Genomic DNA, 20,987 nt, shown 5'->3' on the forward strand with positions numbered 1-20,987 from the left:
GCTGGGAACCAAGCGAAATCAATTAAATAATAATTTTATTGAGATTTCGGCGGGGGGCGGTGGGGCCTGCAAGTCGATTTTGGAACATGTGACGACGGTGGGCCCCGCGCACGAGACGACGGAGAGGACGATATCTGCGTCGCGTCGGGCGGGCGGGCGGGCCGGCCGTGTTAGCCTTTCGCGTGGACGAATCTACGCGGGACTAATCAACCACTGGACTAGACGCCGCGGGTAAACGGAGATCTCCTGGCCTCACATTTCGTGTCAACAAGCGGCGGTCACTCTACGTGAAGTTGCGCAATTTTTTTTGCACGTCGCCCACGCATAGGAATGTAGGTGGGTATTCCAGGGTTAGTTTTACATTACTATTTAATTTATTTATTCTTACCTTAATTTGGTGGAAGTGAATGTTTAATTTATTTTTTTAGTTTTAGATCGATAATACAAAACTTGTATTCCTATCCATGCACAAGCCTATTTTTGGACTTGAGGGCGCATAAACTTAGCCATGTAACAAGTCATAACTGTGGCTCAAAACAGGTTAGTCAAAAAGTGTAATTCCACAAAATAGATTATCGTTGAATCCGGAGTTATGTGAAATTTTACTATAACATGTAGTTTCTTGGTAGTTTGGCCAAAACATCTACGGTTATGTGCTTTTTACTCTATTACAATATATTTAACTTTGCAATAATGTTGGGATGTGAAATCAAGGGCATGTTTGGTTGTATACTCCAAAAAACTTACCAAATATTGGTCATAGTCAAAGTTAGGAGAATTCTAAAATTTGTAAAAAAAAAAACGTTTAATTTGTGACCAAGTTAATATTAGAGCAGTGCCAAAATTGAGTTTAGAAATGGGCGTTTGGATTAATGTCATGTCAAAAAAAATTGAAAGTTGTGAGTATGAAATGTGAGACCCACATGTAACTAATTTTTTATCATCAAAATATATTCATACATTAGAATAGTCATATGATCTTTAACTAAAGATATTTGTTGCTCATGATGTTGATTTGGTGTGCGAATTGAGTTAGGTTGGACGTGACTATTGGGTGTGCCGTGTGTTGTGGACGTCGTTAAGTTGTTCGAGGTCATATTGTCGTCTCAGGATCGTCTGTTGGTTTTGGTCTGTAGGTTTACCCTTACGCCCTTTGTCGGAGGATTAACTCCAGTCGCAGGGATCTCGAGAGACCCTTTTTTAAAGATTCGGTCGGGGGGATGATCCTGAATACGTTCATCGGAGAAATAAATGGGAATGAATGCAACGGCCGGTGGGGGGTGTGACCTAGTGCGAGAAGAAGAAAATGCACCGGAATTTAGACAGGTTCGGGCCGCACGATGGCGTAATACCCTACTCCTGTATGGATACTATAACTGTCCTGAGGAAGTCCCTCAAGGATGTTGCTGGTTACAAGAATCTTGATCTATCTAAGAGCCTGGGGCTCCTTGTTCTTCGGCCTGTCTCGTGTTGCTCACTTCTCAGCCGTGTTTCTCTTGCGCTGTGTTCTTGTTTATTCTTTGCCTCTCAACCGTCCTCTCCTCTTTTCTTTTTTTTTTGTTCTCCCTTCTTTTGTGCCGTCGGCTGCTTTAAGTACCCGCCGGCCGCAACGTGCCGCGAACGGAAGGGGGGGCACGAGTTCCGAGACACCATAAATGGAAAGGGCGTCATCATTTCCTCTGGGCGAAGTGACTGGGGGTGAAAAATGCGTCGCACGCCCGGTCATCCATCACAATAAATGCCTTTGCAACGGGCGCCGTGGAGAGGGCCCACCGGGCAGCCGCAGAGCAACCCAGCGTGCCCGCCCTGTCTTGTTCCCCTGCCACAGCAGCGCGGCAGACGGAACGCCTTGGTCCTTACGACGTTATCCTGAGACAGGCCGGATGGCACGGGACGGGACCCGTGCAATTAATAACCTCACGCCTCTCTGCCAGAACGTGGCAGGAACTGACGCTGAGCGCGGCGGGAGCAGTTGGAGGTGACAGGCCACGCACGCTCTTTAAATGCAGCCTCGGGCCTTTAACTGGCTGACACCTCATCGGTGGGCCCCTCGGGGGCCTCCACCAGGGGGCTTTCTGGGTCGTTGGGGTACCGAGTGCTCGGGGGTACTGTTCACCTCCCCGAGCACTCTCTCCCCCGAGGACAAGAACCCCCCCCCCCCAGCACTATCTCCCGAGAACGCCCTTTCTTGTCCTCGGGGGACCGAGTGCTTGGGGGTACTGTTCACCTCCCTGAGTACTCTTTCCCGGGCACACTTGTACGGATCCTCGGGGAACCGAGTGCTCGGGGGCTGCTGCACGCAGCCCCGAGCACTCTCTCCCGGAACTTCCTTCGGTGAGTCCTCGGGATACTTGGGTGCCCAGGGGCCACCGCCGGTGGCCCCGGGTATGTTTCTCCCGGTACTTAACTCTCCTGGTCGTCGGGGGACTAGGGTGCTCGGGGGCCACCGTATACCTTCCCGAGCATTTTCTTTCCGATACTTAGATTTCATGGATCATCGGGGAACTGGGGTACTCGGGGGGCCACTAACTGTGGCCCCGAGCGCCTTCTCCCGGGACTTGATCTTTTCTCATCTTGCAGGAGAGACCCCGCGGGATGGCACCATGTGGCGGATGGCTGGCCTAGCCTCGGGATTCGGGGACCCCCGGTTCCTGATACACCGACGCCCTTGATTCGCGACGGCTCTTCATTCTAGTTTTGGCGCTTCACGACAACGTTTTAGTCGAATGCGTATTCCTTCGAAGTGACACGCTGCCGACTTGTGTGATGGGGCGATGCGGCATGGGAGTAGGGCTCCGCCGTTTGAGTATTAAGGGAGCAGAGAGGTGTGGCTTAGTAGCATGGCTCCGCCAACCGAGTTGTGAGGGTGATCGTTATTTGGTTGGTTAGCATGTGAATTGAGTTGGATTAGTCTTTTCTATTGTCTGGTTGTGTTATTCGGTATGAGCATCGTCTGTTGAATGGGATTGTTTTATCGTCTTGAGATCGAGGGTCGGTTTTCCTCTCTAAAATCGTATATTTGTTAAGATTTTTGGACTTATTTTTTAAAATTAAATTAATTCTCTTATTTTTTTAATATATGTTCGGCCGGAGTTTTAGCTAGCCGTGACCTTTCCAAAATAAAATATTTTGAAAGGAACCACCCGTAGGGTCACAAGCTGCAACCTCATAGTTATTCAAAGCTGAAAAAGACAAAGATTAGCTTTACGGATCTGACACCATCAACAGCACCGTTGCAAGATTAGCTGCCGCGCATCAATAATTAGCCGGTGATTCGTTGCCTGTCAAAATCAACCAACCTTTCTCTGCCACCTAAACAGATCCTGAGATCGAGCAAATGTCCAAACTACCCTCCGATGGCCGTAGCTAGTTCCAGAACAAGGAGGTGCTGCTGCAGAAAAATGTCTTTATCACTCTATGATCAATATTTTGGTGTGGTAAAGATTTGTGCAATTCACTTGCCAAATCCACGCTAACTTTGTGTATCACTTTTTGTCTATATATGGACTTCCGGCCCATCGTGTCTCTTTTGTACAGTATGATTTGTGCAATTCTCATGCAAAGAACACGCTAACTTGCTGTATCATTTTTCTCCTATTCTTGACTTTTTAACGTAAACAGTAGCCCCTCTAGTAGCCTACCACTTCTTCAATGATTTAGGGAAAGGGATCATGTCGGCAGCAACCTAAGACTTTGATCGGTAGGACGTAGACGATAAAATCTTGAGGTAACGTATTATAAGTACACTCATATCTAGCTACTCCCTTTGGTTACAAATATTTGATATTTTGAGTAAGATCTTGTCAAACTTTTAAAACTTTAATCATTAATAACTTTTTAAAAATTAGTTTAAAAACATAAAAAATATATGTGTAGAATTATTTTAAAAAAATACTTTCATAATCTCATAAAATTAGTGGACTTTATAAATATACTCTAGTAGAAAATAACGGTCAAATATACGCATTGGAGACTATTCCGTATCCAAACCATCAAGTATTTTTGACCCGAAGGATACACCTTATCATATGCAATCATATAAAAATCCAATTGAGCAGCAGGCGTCAGGTACGCTTGAAGCCAAACTCTTTGTAGGATCGATTATACTCTAATAAGGCAATCAGAGGGGGGCGAATGATTGTGAAAACCAAATTCAAAGTTTAATTTACCCAAATTGAAAATCATTTTAAACTCGAAATTCCACTTGAAATAAAGTGTATATGCTCAAGTAAAAATGATATGGAGAAAGATCCACTGGTCTGATTGCCCTCAAATTTGAACACAATAAACTAGATTCAAATATGAAACTAGACTAACAATATCGAGTCAATCGGATATGTGTATCAAGAATAATACCTAGTCGAAGAAGATTATATCAATAAGAATCGAGGATATCAAAACCTAGTCGAGTTGACAAAAGGCTACTCGAGATCAATCCAAATTCACTTGAAATTTTCTCAGATCAAACACTAGATATTCTAGCAAGGTGTTGGATGGATTAAACCAAGATGAAACTTGATAGAAACATGAAATTAATCGAAAATCGAAGCCAAGTACGCAAAATATAGAACAGAAAGAAAATTTCGAATCAGCAACTCATCAACTTACGAAACTTGATTTTTATTACATAGATAATGTTACAAGATACCCTCTCTAAAGCATCCAACAAGTATTTCCACGAAATCTCAAACCTTAGACAGATCTACTCCCTAGATCAAAGTCTAAGTTCTCTGAGTACATTCTCGTTCTTGGGCCTCCTTACCTTAACCAAGACCCTCTCAATATATAGCCCTCCAAATCGTTCTTAGTTTGGAAACAACCTAGTTGCATCCTACCTAGATACAAACCATACCAAAACACGTCACCCTATAACCGAATCCAACTCATGCTCGAGTCCGAGTTGGACTCTCACTCTATTCTTTATGGGACTAGACTTTCCAACATGTCAGACTACAGCCTGACCTAGACATGTACTCGAATGACTCCACCATTCAAACACATCATCTAGTTGCCGATGACCTCACGCTCGTCTGCACTCCCGCGACGCACCTAGTCGCACAACCGCAACCTTATCTTCACTTACACTGTTCTCTAACCCGAACATTCCGCATGACATCCTTGATCACTACGACCTCAGTTCCTCCTGAATCTAGTCGTCGAACCTTAGTTCGTCCATGAACTTAGTTCACTGATCCGTCATCGATCACGTTCGCCTTCGAGTAACACCTGCACATGAATCAAACAACAAACTAGTATGAGCACAAGTCCTTCCTGATTTGACTCAAGATAAATTCACGCAACATCACACAAACTCAAAGCAAAACCAACACGCTAATATAAGCATACCCAACTTTTAATAGTGCATCAAACCATATATGCTAACATATACTCAACTTTGCTCTGCCCATTTCATTATTCAAACCAATTTTCATCACATGATCTCACAATCTCCCTTTGATGAAAATATTAACAACCCTCATATGAACATTGGCAACCTCTTAACAGGCATGATTTGATTTTAAAATCAACCACAAAGTGAAATAAAAATTAAGAAAAATTTCTAACACGGAAAATATCTCCCCCTTTGAGAAAAACCAAACGCAAAGTGAACAACTCTCTCCCCCTTTGACAATTATTTCATCAAAAAAAAAATCAAAAGAGAGCATTGTTTTTTTATCATAATGAGCATAATAGATCAGACACATATATAACAGATACTCGACCAAGTTACAATATCAAGAATATCTACACCAACCCGTCTATACATGTAAAAATATAGTGTGAGCATAACTTATCAAGTATAATTAATGATTTATTTGCAAGGCATAGTCTCACAATCTCAACTACTCGAATCCTGAATTTATATGCTATCAAAAATATGGATACAAAAAGTATGTCATTGTTTTGATTAAAATAATACGTAACAATATACCAATTGTGCTGTCAAGAATGTCTCATATTATTTTGCAAGAAATTATATGCACCATCAACCTTATTCTATACAACCATGCTAAGCCTATATCAAAAAGACAATCAAAAGCTTAAGACAACGGTTACGATCATACACAATTTCTTCCAAGTTCATATCAAAGTACAATGATAAATAGTCTCGTAAAGAAGTGTGACAGTACATATTTCTTTGATCTTTTTCCTATCAACTATTATTCAGCACTATTTCATTAATTTGAGTCTTTCACATATAATATTTTTATCAAAGATTAAAGCAATCAAGAGAGTTTAACCATGATAAGATTTAATCCAAGTTATCATTTGATTTAGAAAGTTATGACAAAAACTACATCCTACATATGTAGATATAAAGGTGCAAAAACTCTCATGTAGCATAAATATTGGTTTTAAAAGTCACATATGTATCAGATATGATGCCCATCCTACATATGTAGATATAAGATCTCTCACTCAAAACAATCTCATAGGATGAATAATATCAGGTTCTCCCCGAAGTAAAATGAGAAGAATCTAAAGGTTTTGTGAAAATATCTACCAATTTATGTTCATTATCCACACAGAGAATTTCAATATTCCCTTTTCCACATTGTCTCTAAGAAAATGAAATTAGATATCAATATGTTTAGTCTGAAAATATTCCATAGGGTTTTTAGCAATACTTATAGTAGTAGTGTTATCACAGAAAAGTGGAACACACTCTAAATTAACCTTATAATCATTAAGTGTGGCAACAATCTAAAGAGTTTGTGAACAACAACTAGCAGCGGCTACATATGCTACATATTCACATTCAACAGTAGACTATGCAACAAAAGACTATTTCCTAGATGACCATGCAACAAGAGAATTATCCAAGAAATGACATGTACTAGATATACTTGTTTTATCAATTCTATAACCTCTAAAATCAGCATCAAAAAAAGCTGTTAAGCTAATACAAGAAGAAACAGAAAGCCATATACCAAAATCTTGAGTGCCATGAAGATACTTGAGAATCCGTTTGACAACTTGTCAATGTGAAGCACGTGGGGAAGCTTGAAATCGTGCACACAAGCATACAACAAATTGTATGTCTGGTCTTGAAGCGGTGAGATACAAAAGTGATCCAATCATGGTTTATATTCTTTTTGATCAACTATCTCACCATCTTCATCAGGATCAAACATCGTTGTTGCTTCAATAGCATGATTGACTTGCTATTTTTCATCTTAAAACATAATAGCAGGTCTTATGTATATTTACTTTGATGAATAAAAATATCTTCTTTGGTTTGTTTGACTTAAAAAAATCAAAAAGTATGTTAGTTCACCCATCATACTCATCTCAAATTCTCTGTTCATCGTTTATAAAACTTAGTACACCAAAGCATGAGAAGAATAAATAAAGATAATATCATCTACATAAATCTAAATAAATAGTTGATCATTACCATGCTTGAGCACAAACAACGTTTTATCCACTTTTCCCATTACAAAATCATTTTTTTAAGCCTATCATACAATGCTCTAGAGACTTATTTTAAACCATACAAAACTTTACACAACTTATATACATGATTTAGATATATAGGATTTTCAAAGCCAGGTGGTTGCTTAACATAAATTTTCTCATTAATGTAGCCATTCAGAAAAGTATTTTTGACATCCATTTGATATAATCTAAATCCTTTAGATGCAACAAAAACTAAAAGAATTCTAATGGTTTCTAGTCTAGCAACTGGAGCAAAAGTTTTCTTAAAATCTAGTCCTTCTACCTATGTAAAACTCTGACCTACAAGTCTAACTTTATTTCTAACAACAACACCATCCTCACTTTGTTTATTTTTGAAAACCCCTTTAGTTCCGATAAATGTATGACTCGGAGGAGGTGCGACAAGTTTTCAGACTTTGTTGCGTTCAAAATTTTCAAGTTCCTCATACATGACATTGATACAAGATTTGTTAGGTAATGCATGTGAAACATCTTTAGCTTCAAAAGAAGCAACAAAAGCTGAATGAGCATCAGAATTAGAATCAATAAACCTAGACCGTATAACTCGTTTATGCAAATATCCAATCATCTAATTAGGTGAATGACTCCGCTGAATATGCAAAAGAGCATTGACTCCATAAACAATCTCTTCTTCTCCTTCAACATGCACAGATAATTTAGTAGCTTTGGGATATCCAACTGTAGCCGAAGTAGTTGAAGGTACCAAATGATCTTCAACTGATTGTATCCAAGAAATTAAAATTTCATCCTCCTCTTCCTCATCATCATTCACAAATATGCTCTTAGACTCCCTCTGAGCATGTGTAACTGTACATGCATTACTTGATCTACTTCCAGAACTAGCCTCATCGAAAGTAACCTCACAGGTTTCAATAATATTGTCAGTCTCTAAAACAAGCACACGATAGTCACAAGTATGAGCAATATATCTAAGAAAAACTTCATCAGTTGATCTAGACTCAAACTTATTTAATTTTCCAGATTTCAGCATAAAACACTTACAACCAAAAACTCTAAAATGAGATACACTAGGCCTATAACCGAACTGCATCTCATATGAAGTTTTACCCAATTTATATCTCAAGAAAACACAATTTAAAACATAACAAGTAGTAGATATAGTTTCAGTCCAAAATTTTCTAGAATAGAAAATTGATCTAACATGATTCTAGTCATCTCAACCAGAAATCTGTTCTCCCTTTCAACTATACCATTTTGTTGAGGTACTCTAGGTGATAAAAATTAATGTTCAATACATTTTCTCAACACAAAAGTGATCAAAAGAAGAATTTTTAAATTCGGTTATATTATCACTTCTAATAGCTCTAAGTGAACCTGGTAGATCAACAGACAATCTAAGAAATAGATTCCTAAAATGATCAAAACCTTCATCCTTAGATGCCATAAAGAAAATCCAAGAGTATCTAGAGAAATCGTCAACAAAAACAAGTATATACTATTTACCTCTAAAAGATTATACTCTAGAAGGACCAACAGTATCAATATGAAAAAGTTGATCGGGTGCATTTGTTATAACTATGATAACAGGTGGATGTGAACTTTAATGTATTTTACCATGTCTACACAAAGAGCATACTAATTCGCTATCACTATTAAGCTTAGGCAAATCACGAATAAGATCTGAACCACTAACTCGGGTTAGATTATCTAGATCAACATGACCAAATCTACGATATCAAAAAAATAAATCTTTAGACACATTATCAACAAGACATCTAGGCTTAAAATAAGGTGATGCATCATTAGCTTTAAAAACTCTTCCAAAACACGAAATTTTAAAAACAAGATCACCTGAAGCATCCAATACTTTGCATTCATTTTTCTTTAAAAAAATCTCAAGGTCTTCATCAATCATTTGTGAGACAGAAGACAAGTTAAATTTTAAATTTTTTACTAGAGCAACATCCTTGAATATAAACTTGTTATTTACCTACATTGTACATGTTGCCACAACAGAAGTAGAAGAAACATCTCCAAATGTAACACTCTCAGCACAAGATGCATGTACAAGGGAGGAGAACCAATTCTTGTCACCGGACATATGGCGTGAGTATCCGGAATCGACTAACCATATGTTCTCCTTCCTTGCTCGAGAAACCTACAAAGAAACAAAAGATGTCGATGCCTCACTACTGGGGTTAGTAATAAAAACATTTAGGAATCCAGTACTGTGTCACCCAACTAGAAATGCGAGTAGCCAATATATGAATAAACCGAGTAGACTCAACTTGAGAAGCTCGAGTAGGTTCAACTCGAGGAGAACTAGAAGCCCGAGTAGTATCAACTCGCGAAGCCCGAGTAAGCTTATGATGAGTTACACGAGTAGTAAAAGGTGATGATTGTTTCACCCGAGATATAAAATGAGGTATAACAACCTCACAAGGGATAACATGTGCCTTTCAAAAATTAGACCTAGTCTTAAACTTTTCTTTTCTTTGTTGTGTAGCTAGTCTAAAGAAAAACTCTACTAAATATCTATCTCTACCACAATGAGTGCAAGTGTACTTAATCCGATGTGTGTATTTAAAGGAAGAAGCTACATTTGCATTCATTGTAGAAGATAAAATTCAGTAGACTTAAAAACAATCTTCTTAGGTTCAGATTCAGCAGTGTTTCAAATTTGTCACAACCAAGAGCCCTGACAACAGTAGGTGTATTTGTCTTAGAACGAGCATAGGGACCAAAACCTAAACCTTGTTTATATGTGGTTGACTTAGATTAATCTAAAATCAGGTTCAAATTTTTCTTTCCCTTAGAAAAATGTTCTAAATTTCCTTTCAAGTAATCAACTTGTTTAGAAAGAGTTGGACACTTATCACAAGCAACATTAATGTGTTTCTTTTGTTTACGACAATTCGAGCATGAAAGAACCTCATGAGTAATCATGTCATTAGCTATTTGAGAAACTCTAGCATTAGCATCATGCAACTTCAATTATAGAATTGAGCAATTAGAACAGGAAGTTGAATCAAGTAAATAAGACGTTGAACAACTAGTGTTTTTAACTTATCTGCAATTTAACATAACAAGTTTTTCATTCTTCTCAATTTCTTCTCTGAGTTTCTCAAGAGTAGAAGTATGAACATCTCTAAGAGAAGTGAGCTTAGAATAAATTAAGTCACATGACTTGTAAGCATCATTATTAGAAATTAAAATCTTAAGTTTTGTAATTTTAGAATTCAATGATTCAATTAAATATTATATTTCTTAATTTTCTTATTACGTTTCTCTAAAAGTGTACCAAGACGAACAACAACAATAAATAGATCATCATAAGTAAGTAATACCTCATTACCGCCGCTATCAAGTTCATCCTCGGTTGAGCTTTCTTTGTTGCTTTCCATGAGACACAACCCAATCAAATCATGCAATGTCTTGCTCTTATATGTTGTGTCATCCTCGTTGCTCTTCGAATCAACGTCACTCAAGTTGACTTGTTCCAGCACCGAAAGAACTCGATGCACAACCTTACAATTGAGAAAGCTCTTCTTCTTCTTGTCGTTGATCAAGTAATTCTTTTTCTCCTTCTCCCCTTTTGATATCTTCTCTGCAAGCTTAGGACAATTAGAACGAATATGGTTGAGATTACCACATTTATAGCATCTTTGAGGACCTCCACTTCCTCTTTTTCTCATACGCACATTCTGCAATACTTCAAAGAAACGAGTAAAAAGTAGTGCTAAATCTTCTTCAGGAATAAACTCAAGTAGATCATCAGTTAGTGAAGACATAGAAGATAATGAAAATCTTGATAAGGAAGATTCAATATGAGACATGCTGAGTTGAGAGACCAAAGCAGTTGATTTATTAACATTCTTCCTAGCAAAGACATCTAATTCATGACTTTTTAATTTAGAATAAAGAACATCTAATGTAAGTGTACTCATAATAGTAGATTCTCTAATAGATGTAACTTTCATTTCCCAGACTGACATATTTAAAGCTCATAGTAATCGATGTGTATTCTCAGTATCAGTATATGTAATATTAATAGCACGCAAATTGCTAATAACTTTATTAAATCGAGAAAAAAATTATCTAGTGACTCGCCAGACTTCATATCAAAACACATGTAATCTTTCTTAAATAAATCCCGGTGTGCCTCTTTTATAGTAGTTGAGCCCTCATGGTAATTACAAAGTATTTTCCATACCTCATGCGCTGATTTGAGATGTACAACTCGGTCAAAGTCGCTCCTTCCTAATCCTTGGATGATCAGGTTCTTTGTCTTGTTGTTCGTCTCGATGACCGGCATGTTCTACGCTATCACCTCATTGTTCTCTGGAACCACGTATGGCTTGTAAACCTTTTTCTAAATTGCAAAGCCATATGCTTGAATGTAGGCATCCATCTTCACTTTCCAAAACTGAAAATTAACTCCATCGAAAACACAAGGTTTTGTGGAATACTGTCGGAGGATTAACTCCTGTCGCAAGGATCCCGAGAGACCCCTTTTTAGAGATTCGGCTGGGGGGATGATCCTAAATAAGTTCGTCGGAGAAATAAATGGAAGTGGAAGTAAATGCAACGGCCGGTGGTGGGGGATGATCGACCTAGTGCAAAGGGAAGTAAATGCACCGGAGTTTAGACAGGTTCGCGTCGCACGGGGGCGTAATACCATACTCCTGTATGGATGCAATAACTGTCCTGAGGGAGATCCCTCAAGGATGTAGCTGGTTACAAGAATATTGTGTCTAACTAAGAGCTTGAGGCTCCTTGTTCTTGGGCAGGGACTATGATTCAGCTCTTCGTGCTTCTGGGCTCGATGCTTACAGTCTCTTCTTCGTTGATCCGGGGGGCCCCTTTCCTTCTTGGGTGTGCCAACTCTTTTATGCACTCACCGGCTAAGGCATGCCCCGAACGGGAAGGAGGGGGCACAAGTTTCAAGACGCCATGACTGGGAAAGGCGTCATCATTTCTTCTAGGTGAAGTGACCGAGGGGTAGAAAACGCGGCACACGCCCGGTCACCTATCATCATAAACGCCCTGGCAACGGACGCCGTAGAGGGGGCCCACCGGGCAGCCACAGAGCAACCTGGCGTGCCCGCCCTGTCTTGTTCCTCTGCCACGGCAGGGTGGCGGACGGAACGCCTTGATCCTAGTGATGTTATCCCGAGACACACCGGATGATACGGGACGGGACCCGTGCAATTAATAGCCCCACACCTCTCTGCCAAAGCATGGCAGGGACTGACACTGCGGCGGGAGCAGTTGGGGATGTCAGGCCGCGCATGCTCATTAAATGCAGCCTCAGACCTCTGACTGGTTGACACCTCATCGGCGGGCCCCTCGGGGGCCCTTCTGGGTCGTCGGGGCACCGAGTGCTCGGGGGTACTGTTCACCTCCCCGAGCACTCTCTCCCGAGAATGTCTACCCTTGCCCTCGGGGTACCGGGTGCTCGGGGGCACTGCTTACCTCCCCGAGCACTCTCGCACGAACCTTCGGGGAACCGAGTGCTCGGGGGCTGCCACGAGCAACCCCGATCACTCTCTCCCGAGCACTTTCACACTGACCCTCGGGGAACCGGGCGCTCGGGGGTTGCCGCACGCAGCCCCCGAGCACTCTCTCCCGGAACTTAGCTCTTCTGATCGTCGGGGGACTAGGGTGCTCGGGGGTGACCGGGCACCTCCCCGAGCACTTTCTTCCCTGTACTTAGACTCTGCGGATCATCGGGGAACTGGGGTGCTCGGGGACCAGGGACTGTGGCCCCGAGCACCTTCTCCCGGAACTTGGACTTTCCTCACCCCGCAAGAGGGACCTCGCGGGATGGTGACACGTGGCGGACGGCTGGCCTGGCCTCGGGACTCAGGGACCCCCGGTTCCAGATACACCGACAAATACCTATATAAAATCAAATTTCTAACTACTGATTAAGATCAGTTAGAAAAGTCTAAGTTCTCTGAGTAGTTATTGTTCTTGATTCTCCTTACCCTAACCGAGAGCCTCTCAATATATAGCCCTTCAAACCGTCCTTAGTTTGAAAACAATCTAATTGTATTCTATAAAGATACAAATCATACCAAAAGAAGCCCATCTATAACCGATTCTAATTGTGCTCGAGTCCGACTTCGACTCTCACTCGATTTTTTATGGAACTGGACTTTCCAACCTATCAGATCGCAGCCCGACCTAGTCATGTACTCAAACAACTTCATCATTTAAACACATCATCTGGTTGCCCACGACCTCACACTCGTCTGCTCTTCCGCAACGTACCTAGTCGCACACCTGCAACCTTATCTTCACGTACACTGTTCTTTAGCTCGAACGTTCCATATGATATCCTTGATCACTATGACATCAGTTCCTCCTGAACCTAGTTATCGAACCTTAGTTTCTTCATGAACTTAGTTCGTCAATTTGTCATCGACCACGTTCGTCTTTGAGTAGCACTTGCATATGAATCAAATAACAAACTAGTACTAGCACAAATCCTTTCCGATTTGACTCAAGATCGGTTCACACAACATCACGCAAACTCCAAACAAAACCAACACGTTAATATAAACATACCCAACTTCTACTAGTGCATCAAACCAATACTCACTTTGCTCTCCCAATTTTCTTATTCAAATCACTTTTTCATCGTATGATCTCACACTCCTAAAATTCCACGATCTTTTTTCATTTAAAATTCCAAGCTAAATGCATCTCGTCTCCTAAGTCAAGCTTGATGGAAGAAAGCCTCCGCTTAAAAGTCAGTGGTGCCGCAAACAAGTTCCTAGCAGAAAAATAATATTTCCTTGGAAATGGACAAAGCTTTCCTTTTAGGTTTGGAAATTGGAATCTTGGAACCGCTGTTGAGAGGATAGGATGAGCACTATGGTAATTTGGCAGCAAGAACGGCCGACTCGGCAGTGTTGAGTCACAGTCCGGCTCGAGAATCTTGACCCACACGCCTGACGTGGACGCGTCGACTGGCGAAACAACCCAGGGGCAGAAGCGTCATTAAGCGCGGCGCCAAGTGACGAACCGGATGCCGTCATCTCGTAAAGCTGGGATCCGGTGCGGACGTCGCCCATGTGATCTTGTTGCCAAATCAAGGAGTCAACTAAAGACGAAGTGTATGGTTAGTGATACAAATTTTATATTTTTTAATTATTAGGTCATTTCAAAATAAAAAATGAACTAAAAATTCAATTATACTTAATTAAGATAAAAAATAAACTAAGTAATAATCCAAAAGGTCAGAACTATCCATTAAATACACTATTTATATTCCTAGGTATGTACTGAGAAGTATATGTTTTTGTTTGTTGGTTGAGATTTAATAGGATATTGATACATATGCACATCGTTTCAGCTGCATTTCTGCAACCGAGTGGAGTTAACTCTTGAAAAGATGTTGGAGCAAATTTTAGTTCGTACTCACTAAAACAGGATCATTAAGCTGTATTTTTTTAGTCAATGTAGTATTGTCTAACTATTTTTTTATGACGCTATACTAGATTACATTATGTATTATCGTTTTGTCAGGTAAGTTGGTAGATGATTTTATATGCTAGGAAATTACTTTATGCTGGTGAATTTTGTAATGATCTCATAGAATTTGTACAGCTTAAGGGCAATTTATTTCATCATTTTGATTGTCCAATAAAAAACTTCTTACTGATTTGTAGAATCGTTTTATGTACCATTTCGTTCTAAAAAGAATCATATGCCATTTTTTAGTCCAATGACATGTTCATACTTAAATCGCTCCAAAAAAGTTTAATGGTACATCCGTCATAAGATGTTTGCCTAGCACTAAGCATTTTATTACGGGTGCCTCAATGTTGTATACTTTTCTCCTGTGCGCACCGGATCTGGGAAGCGGGGTCGGGCCGACTATTGGTTTTGCCGCCAACATCTCGAGCGGCCCCACCTTCCCGTGCTGCTTAACTTTCCTCACGTGATTGCAGCATTTGGAACTTAGGATCTTTGGGTTTCGCCATAATGCGAAATCTCATAATTTTCGACAGTTCACGATCTCGGAACTTTCCAGACGATTTTGCTTGCGACTTGGGCAATCGGCTAGCCGTCATTGATGTTTACAAGTGGACACGTCGGTCCACCAAGCTTCTCAAACACATTTTAGGTTTATTTGGCAGATCTTTGACTCTAGATTTATCGTTGATCTGATGTTTACAGTTAAATATAAAATAATTTAAATATATATTTTTATCTAGAATATAAATAATATGACTCGCATAAACACTATAGTATACACTTAGCTCTAACTTTATAAATTTTTAAGGCTACAAATATCTTGCTAAAAAATTCTTGAAACCGGAGATCTTTCAAACAAACTCTTAGGAGTCCTTTGGAATGAGGATTTTCAAAAAACATAGAATTCTACAATCCATAGGAATTGGTCCTGTAGAGTCCTTCGGTTCGTAGGAACCACGCAAGGAAAAATAGAGGAAAGTTCCCTTCCATACCGAGTACAGGAATGAGAACATCCACTCTGACTTTTTTTTCTCGCTTGTGTAGGATCGAGGCATAGCTTTATGTGTTTTTCCTATGACTCATCCCAATACCGGTTCTTACAGAATTTCTCTGTTTTCCAATCTTCTATTTTGCACATACATTTCTATTTTATTCTTATGTTTTTCCTATTCATATATTTTTTCAGTCATGCGTTTTAAAGAAACCCTTAATCGGACAAATGCTAAGCAACAATTCCATTGTTGAAACAGGGGCCGGGAGTTGCCTTGTGCTGTTCAGATCAGATAATTTGCTGCAGTTTTATGCGCAAGCAGTCTTCTTCTAGTATCAATCTTGAACTTGAAGTGAATCATTAAACTTCCTCGAGCAATCACCAGGTCCAAACACCCTTGAAATTGCTGCCAAATCCAGGTTCATCTCGTCGTGAATTCCGATTAAAAAGAAAGCCTCGACGAATCTAGAACCGTAATGCTCAGCGAACCATCTCCCGGGCCGCCCCAGCCAAGAACCCCTCGTAAGGCTGGACGTCGCCGTCAGTCGTGTGGCATGAACAGTGAACGCGAGTGGTGTGCGTGATCTACATTTTGGCTCCAGCCTCCAGATCATGTCAGCTACTCACGCCATGCACCATCGCGTGCGCCTTGTCTGATTTCTGAACTGGCTTGACCTGCAACAGCAACGACCATTTTCTGTCAGAAAAACCGCACACCATGCCCATTTCAGACTTCAGAGTGCACAGCAGTTTCGATGGTTCAGACTTCAGACAAATCACGGGAAGGATAAATGGTAGTACCAGTGTACCACTACAGTTGCATAGTACGCCGGCCACCGGTGCACGTAACGTTCAGCATTAGCAGAGAGCAAGTTGCGTGCACTTCTGTGCCCCTGAGGATCGCCAAGATTTCTCCTCCATTTAGCCTTCCCTCGAGCACGACCTCGCGTCGCCATCGGAGCAGCCTTTATCTAGTGTGCCGCGCACTCACATTGCTCTGATCATCAGTGCACCGCGCGTTCCTTTCCCCAAAGGGAGGAGCGGCAAGGGTGCAAAAGCTGGCGAATGGATGATGGATTGGCGTCCCATGATGCCCCAGTCCGGTGAAGCCCTGATCAGAGTGGCCAGCAGCAGCAAAAAGGAGAGGCGTGGCCGCATGGGATGATGGGCCAGCTGATCCGCTGATGAATCGGAAAAGACCAAACATACGGTGAATTGCCGATGGCTTTCGTAAAAGAAGTTGAAGGTATGGAATGGGTCGGCAGAGCTGTTTAGATGTATGAACATGCATGCGTTCTTGTCAGATGGGACAAGGGGTTTATTAGGCTCACCACCTAACAAACTTTGTTTTAGCTTTAGATTACGAGAATCAGTCCGGTCTGTAGAATCCGTAGAAATTCTTTCTCATCATATTGTGGGATTTTGTAGCACAATTTGACTCGTAGATTATGTGAATCCGTTTCTATATTGTGACCATTTATTTTTGTTTTTTCTTTGGATTGTCATAATCTAGATTTTATGGAGAAACTCATTCCCACCTGAATGTAGATTATAAGATTTCATAGTATAACTTGGTTTGTGGATTGTGAGAATCAGTTTTTTAAATGTAATTATTTGTTTTTGCTTTTCTTTTAGGGCTAGAATTAATAATCAGAATAAAAAACAAATAAGCCTTACATGATGGAATCAAAATGCACCAGTTCATCCATGCCATAAAAGAAAGGCCGAAAGGGGAAAAGGTGTTTAAGTTCAGTGAAATTGCACGTGTTTTAAATGCTAATGTTGGATATCATGCAAAAGACTAGATATAATTCAATCAAGAAAAAATTGCAGCAATTAAAATGACTATAAAAAGTTACTTTCCCCTCCTACAAAGTTCATATACAAATATTGTAAAGTTTGATCTGGATGCATAGTCAAATGTTCTATAACGGTTTTGCGTTTTAGGAAGAATAGAAACGAAACGGACTATAAAATAGTACTGCGAAGTAGTTCAGAGAAATGGACTTCTACGCACCAGTTTGTGAGGGCAGCCAAGAGGTTTCAGAACAGAGATCTCCAGTTCAGTATCCAGAAAAAACCTGAAGCTAGAGAGAGATTCTAACAAGCATCACCAAAGTATTTCAGACGAACCACACAGGTGAGATAACCCACCGCAATAACAATAGAGTTCAACACATTAGCAGGACAGCAGGCCCAAGAGGAAAAATTGCATTTTGCATGTACCTCTTGATGTATATCTACAAATGGCGTGTCCTGAAGGACACAAAAGGATGACATTCTACCCCAAACTAGATACCAAGAGCTTGGAAAAAATCACTCTCATGCTAATATAACAGAGATGTTATTATGGGTATCTACCTACTAGCTCTAAAGCTTAAGAAAGACAAACTCCGCAACAGACGGTATGTCACCGATCAACTTGAGAGCTTCCTTCTCGGGCTCCTCATCGACTCCAATGGCCATTATCGCCTGCTTTCCTGGAGCAGTCCTTCCAACGCTCATAAAACTCACATTTACATTCATCTTTCCCAAAATTGACCCCACTTTCCCAATGATGCCCGGCTGGTCAACTTGGCGGAATAGTATTAGGTTCCCCTCAAGACTAACATCAACATTGAAAGACCCGACAAGTGTGATTTGGCACGCCATCTTTAACATTGCCCTCCACTCTGATGCCACCAGCATCAGATAAGGTACCAGCAAACTTGGACTCTACATTGGCAAGGTGGACCTGGATAGAGTCTAGAGGTATTTCTGGTGAACCATCAAGCAAAACTCTCTCCTCAACGATGCGTAGGCCTCTTTGCTTGGCGACATAATCAGCATTGACGATGTTAACTGCTCTTGAAAAGGTTCAGATGCCTTTGGTGACCATGGCACGAAGAATTCTGGTGTCCAAGCCATCAGGGTCTCTAGCTGATGAATAGACAACCTTGACTCCCTTAACCCCACTCCCACCAGCTACAAGTTGCACAACAAGTCGGCCTAGCTTCTCAGCAAGGACAACATATGGAGATAACTCTGAGAAAACCTGTGGGAAGAGATGGACTGTTTAAATGCAAGCAGATTGCACAATTAAACTAAAAAGATACTACTATACAAAGAATTTATTCCTTGGTTGAGAAAGTACCTCAGCATGAGCATTTACAGCAGCAGCAGGCAGATCTCCTCTCAGTGCACCAATAACGGCCTCTACAATTTCAAGGGATACACCTTCCTGTAAAGGTACAGCACATAAAGTTCAGAGGATAAATATGATATGAGGTAATACAAATAAGTTTGTTAGGAAATTAAAAAGAAAAAACAGCTGACCTGCGCTTCTGTTGTGCTAGCTCCAAGGTGCGGTGTGACAGTTACATTCTCATGGTGCACTAACTTGCTGTCTCTCGGGGGTGGCTCCTCAACAAATACATCAAGTGCAGCCTGACTACACCACAGAGTAATCAGGAAAAAGGCTAAAAGATCTCTCTTTCTCAGACAAAACATTGCACAGTAAATAATGATGCCAGATGCCTATGACAATTGTGTAATAGGTATGCATTGTCAAATTTAGATGGATGGCCATGATGAAAGGAATTACCTGTGCAACTGTTCCGTTGTCAAGTGCTCTCAGCAATGGTTTTTCATCGACTACTCCACCCCTTGCAACACTGACAATTCTAACACCCTTTTTCATTTTTGCAAAAGTTCCATCATTGAAAAGCTTCGTTGTTGATGGAGTAAGAGGCGTATGCAATGAGATGAAGTCTGCTGTAGAGATGGCCTCATCAAATGATACAAGATCAACACCAATTGCCCGAGCTCTGTCAACAGGAGCATATGGGTCATGAGCAATGATATCCATCCCAAGTCCTTTCGCACGTCGAGCCACTTCTGAGCCAACTTTTCCAAAGCCCATAACAGCTAGTGTCTTCCCCACCAAGGAAACACCAACAAAATTGTTGCGTTGCCATTTCCCTGAATTATGCAAAGCGCACCACTCAGTACAAATGTATTACACACATAACAATAATGTATCAACTCTGCTACTTGATCGGAACATGATATGCCTGAAATATATCAACAATAAACAAAGAATTGGAAATAATAATGTTGTTATTATTCAGTGCCTCAAGAGTGCTGGACAGGAACCCGCGTCAGTAAAGTTAGAAGCAGCTAACTACTTGATAAAAACTTCGTTGATTACCAACTAGTAGAACTGTAGCCTGCAGGAGAACGGGTTTCTTTATCGGAAGTAGGAATTGGCCTCATCAGAATAGAAAGCTAGCAGAACCCAGTCGTGTATGAAATGAGCTTTGGACAAATTGTCATAAACCCAAATGTGCTTCGGAACACTTAAAGCTTCTACTACTTCCTAATGGCAACATTACATGCAAAGTTTTTCCATTTTGTATATGACGACATCACAAAACCAACACTTGACCTAGTACACCTTTAATCAGTATGCGCCATTTTTTTTTTTGACTCTTCACCACTGAATACAGCTGTAGTATCTGAACATGAACGCGCGCGCACTCACCCCTCACACACGCACCCACTCCACGCACACCTAACGCACGCACATGCTAGCCCTACAACTACACACAGCTTGAAGAAAGCGTCCATCCAAAGATCACCAGGACTCATCAAGAATCCCGTAGACGACGAGCACGTCATAATCCTTTCTGTAGCACCACGCCGGAGAAGCTGGAGAAATCCGAAATAAATCGGAACTCCCGTGCGATGATATTGTTCCTGAGGTAAACACATTCCATGTATGATGATATTGCAGCCAAAACATTCTTCCACTTCATCACGCCATCGGTGCCACCAGTTTAGACACTACATGCACAAGTTTTCTGCACATCACACCAGCTGATACGTGTTTGTCCGATCTTTTGAAGGTAATATGATAAATCAATTGGTGAAGTTTTGACGTTGATGATTCAAAGGCTCCGATCAGAAGAGATCGAGAACCCTCGCAAGCACTACACCGCTACTCCGTGGTTATCAACCGTGCCAAAACATAGTTGATCTCGCCAAAAAGGTTTTTTTTATAAGCGAATTGAGAACACAAGCAAGAACAAGTAGGTGTAATCTGAAT

The 20,987-nt window shown here is 40.8% G+C and overlaps 1 pseudogene; it reads right to left on the reverse strand.

Annotated features, from left to right (window-relative positions):
- Nucleotides 1-17,933: 17,933 nt before the first annotated feature.
- On the reverse strand, nucleotides 17,934-19,937 carry LOC133931218 (D-3-phosphoglycerate dehydrogenase 1, chloroplastic-like; annotated as a pseudogene).
- Between the last annotated feature and the right edge of the window lie 1,050 nt (nucleotides 19,938-20,987).

Source organism: Phragmites australis, chromosome 10, assembly GCF_958298935.1.
Source record: "Phragmites australis chromosome 10, lpPhrAust1.1, whole genome shotgun sequence".
Lineage (NCBI taxonomy): Eukaryota > Viridiplantae > Streptophyta > Magnoliopsida > Poales > Poaceae > Phragmites > Phragmites australis.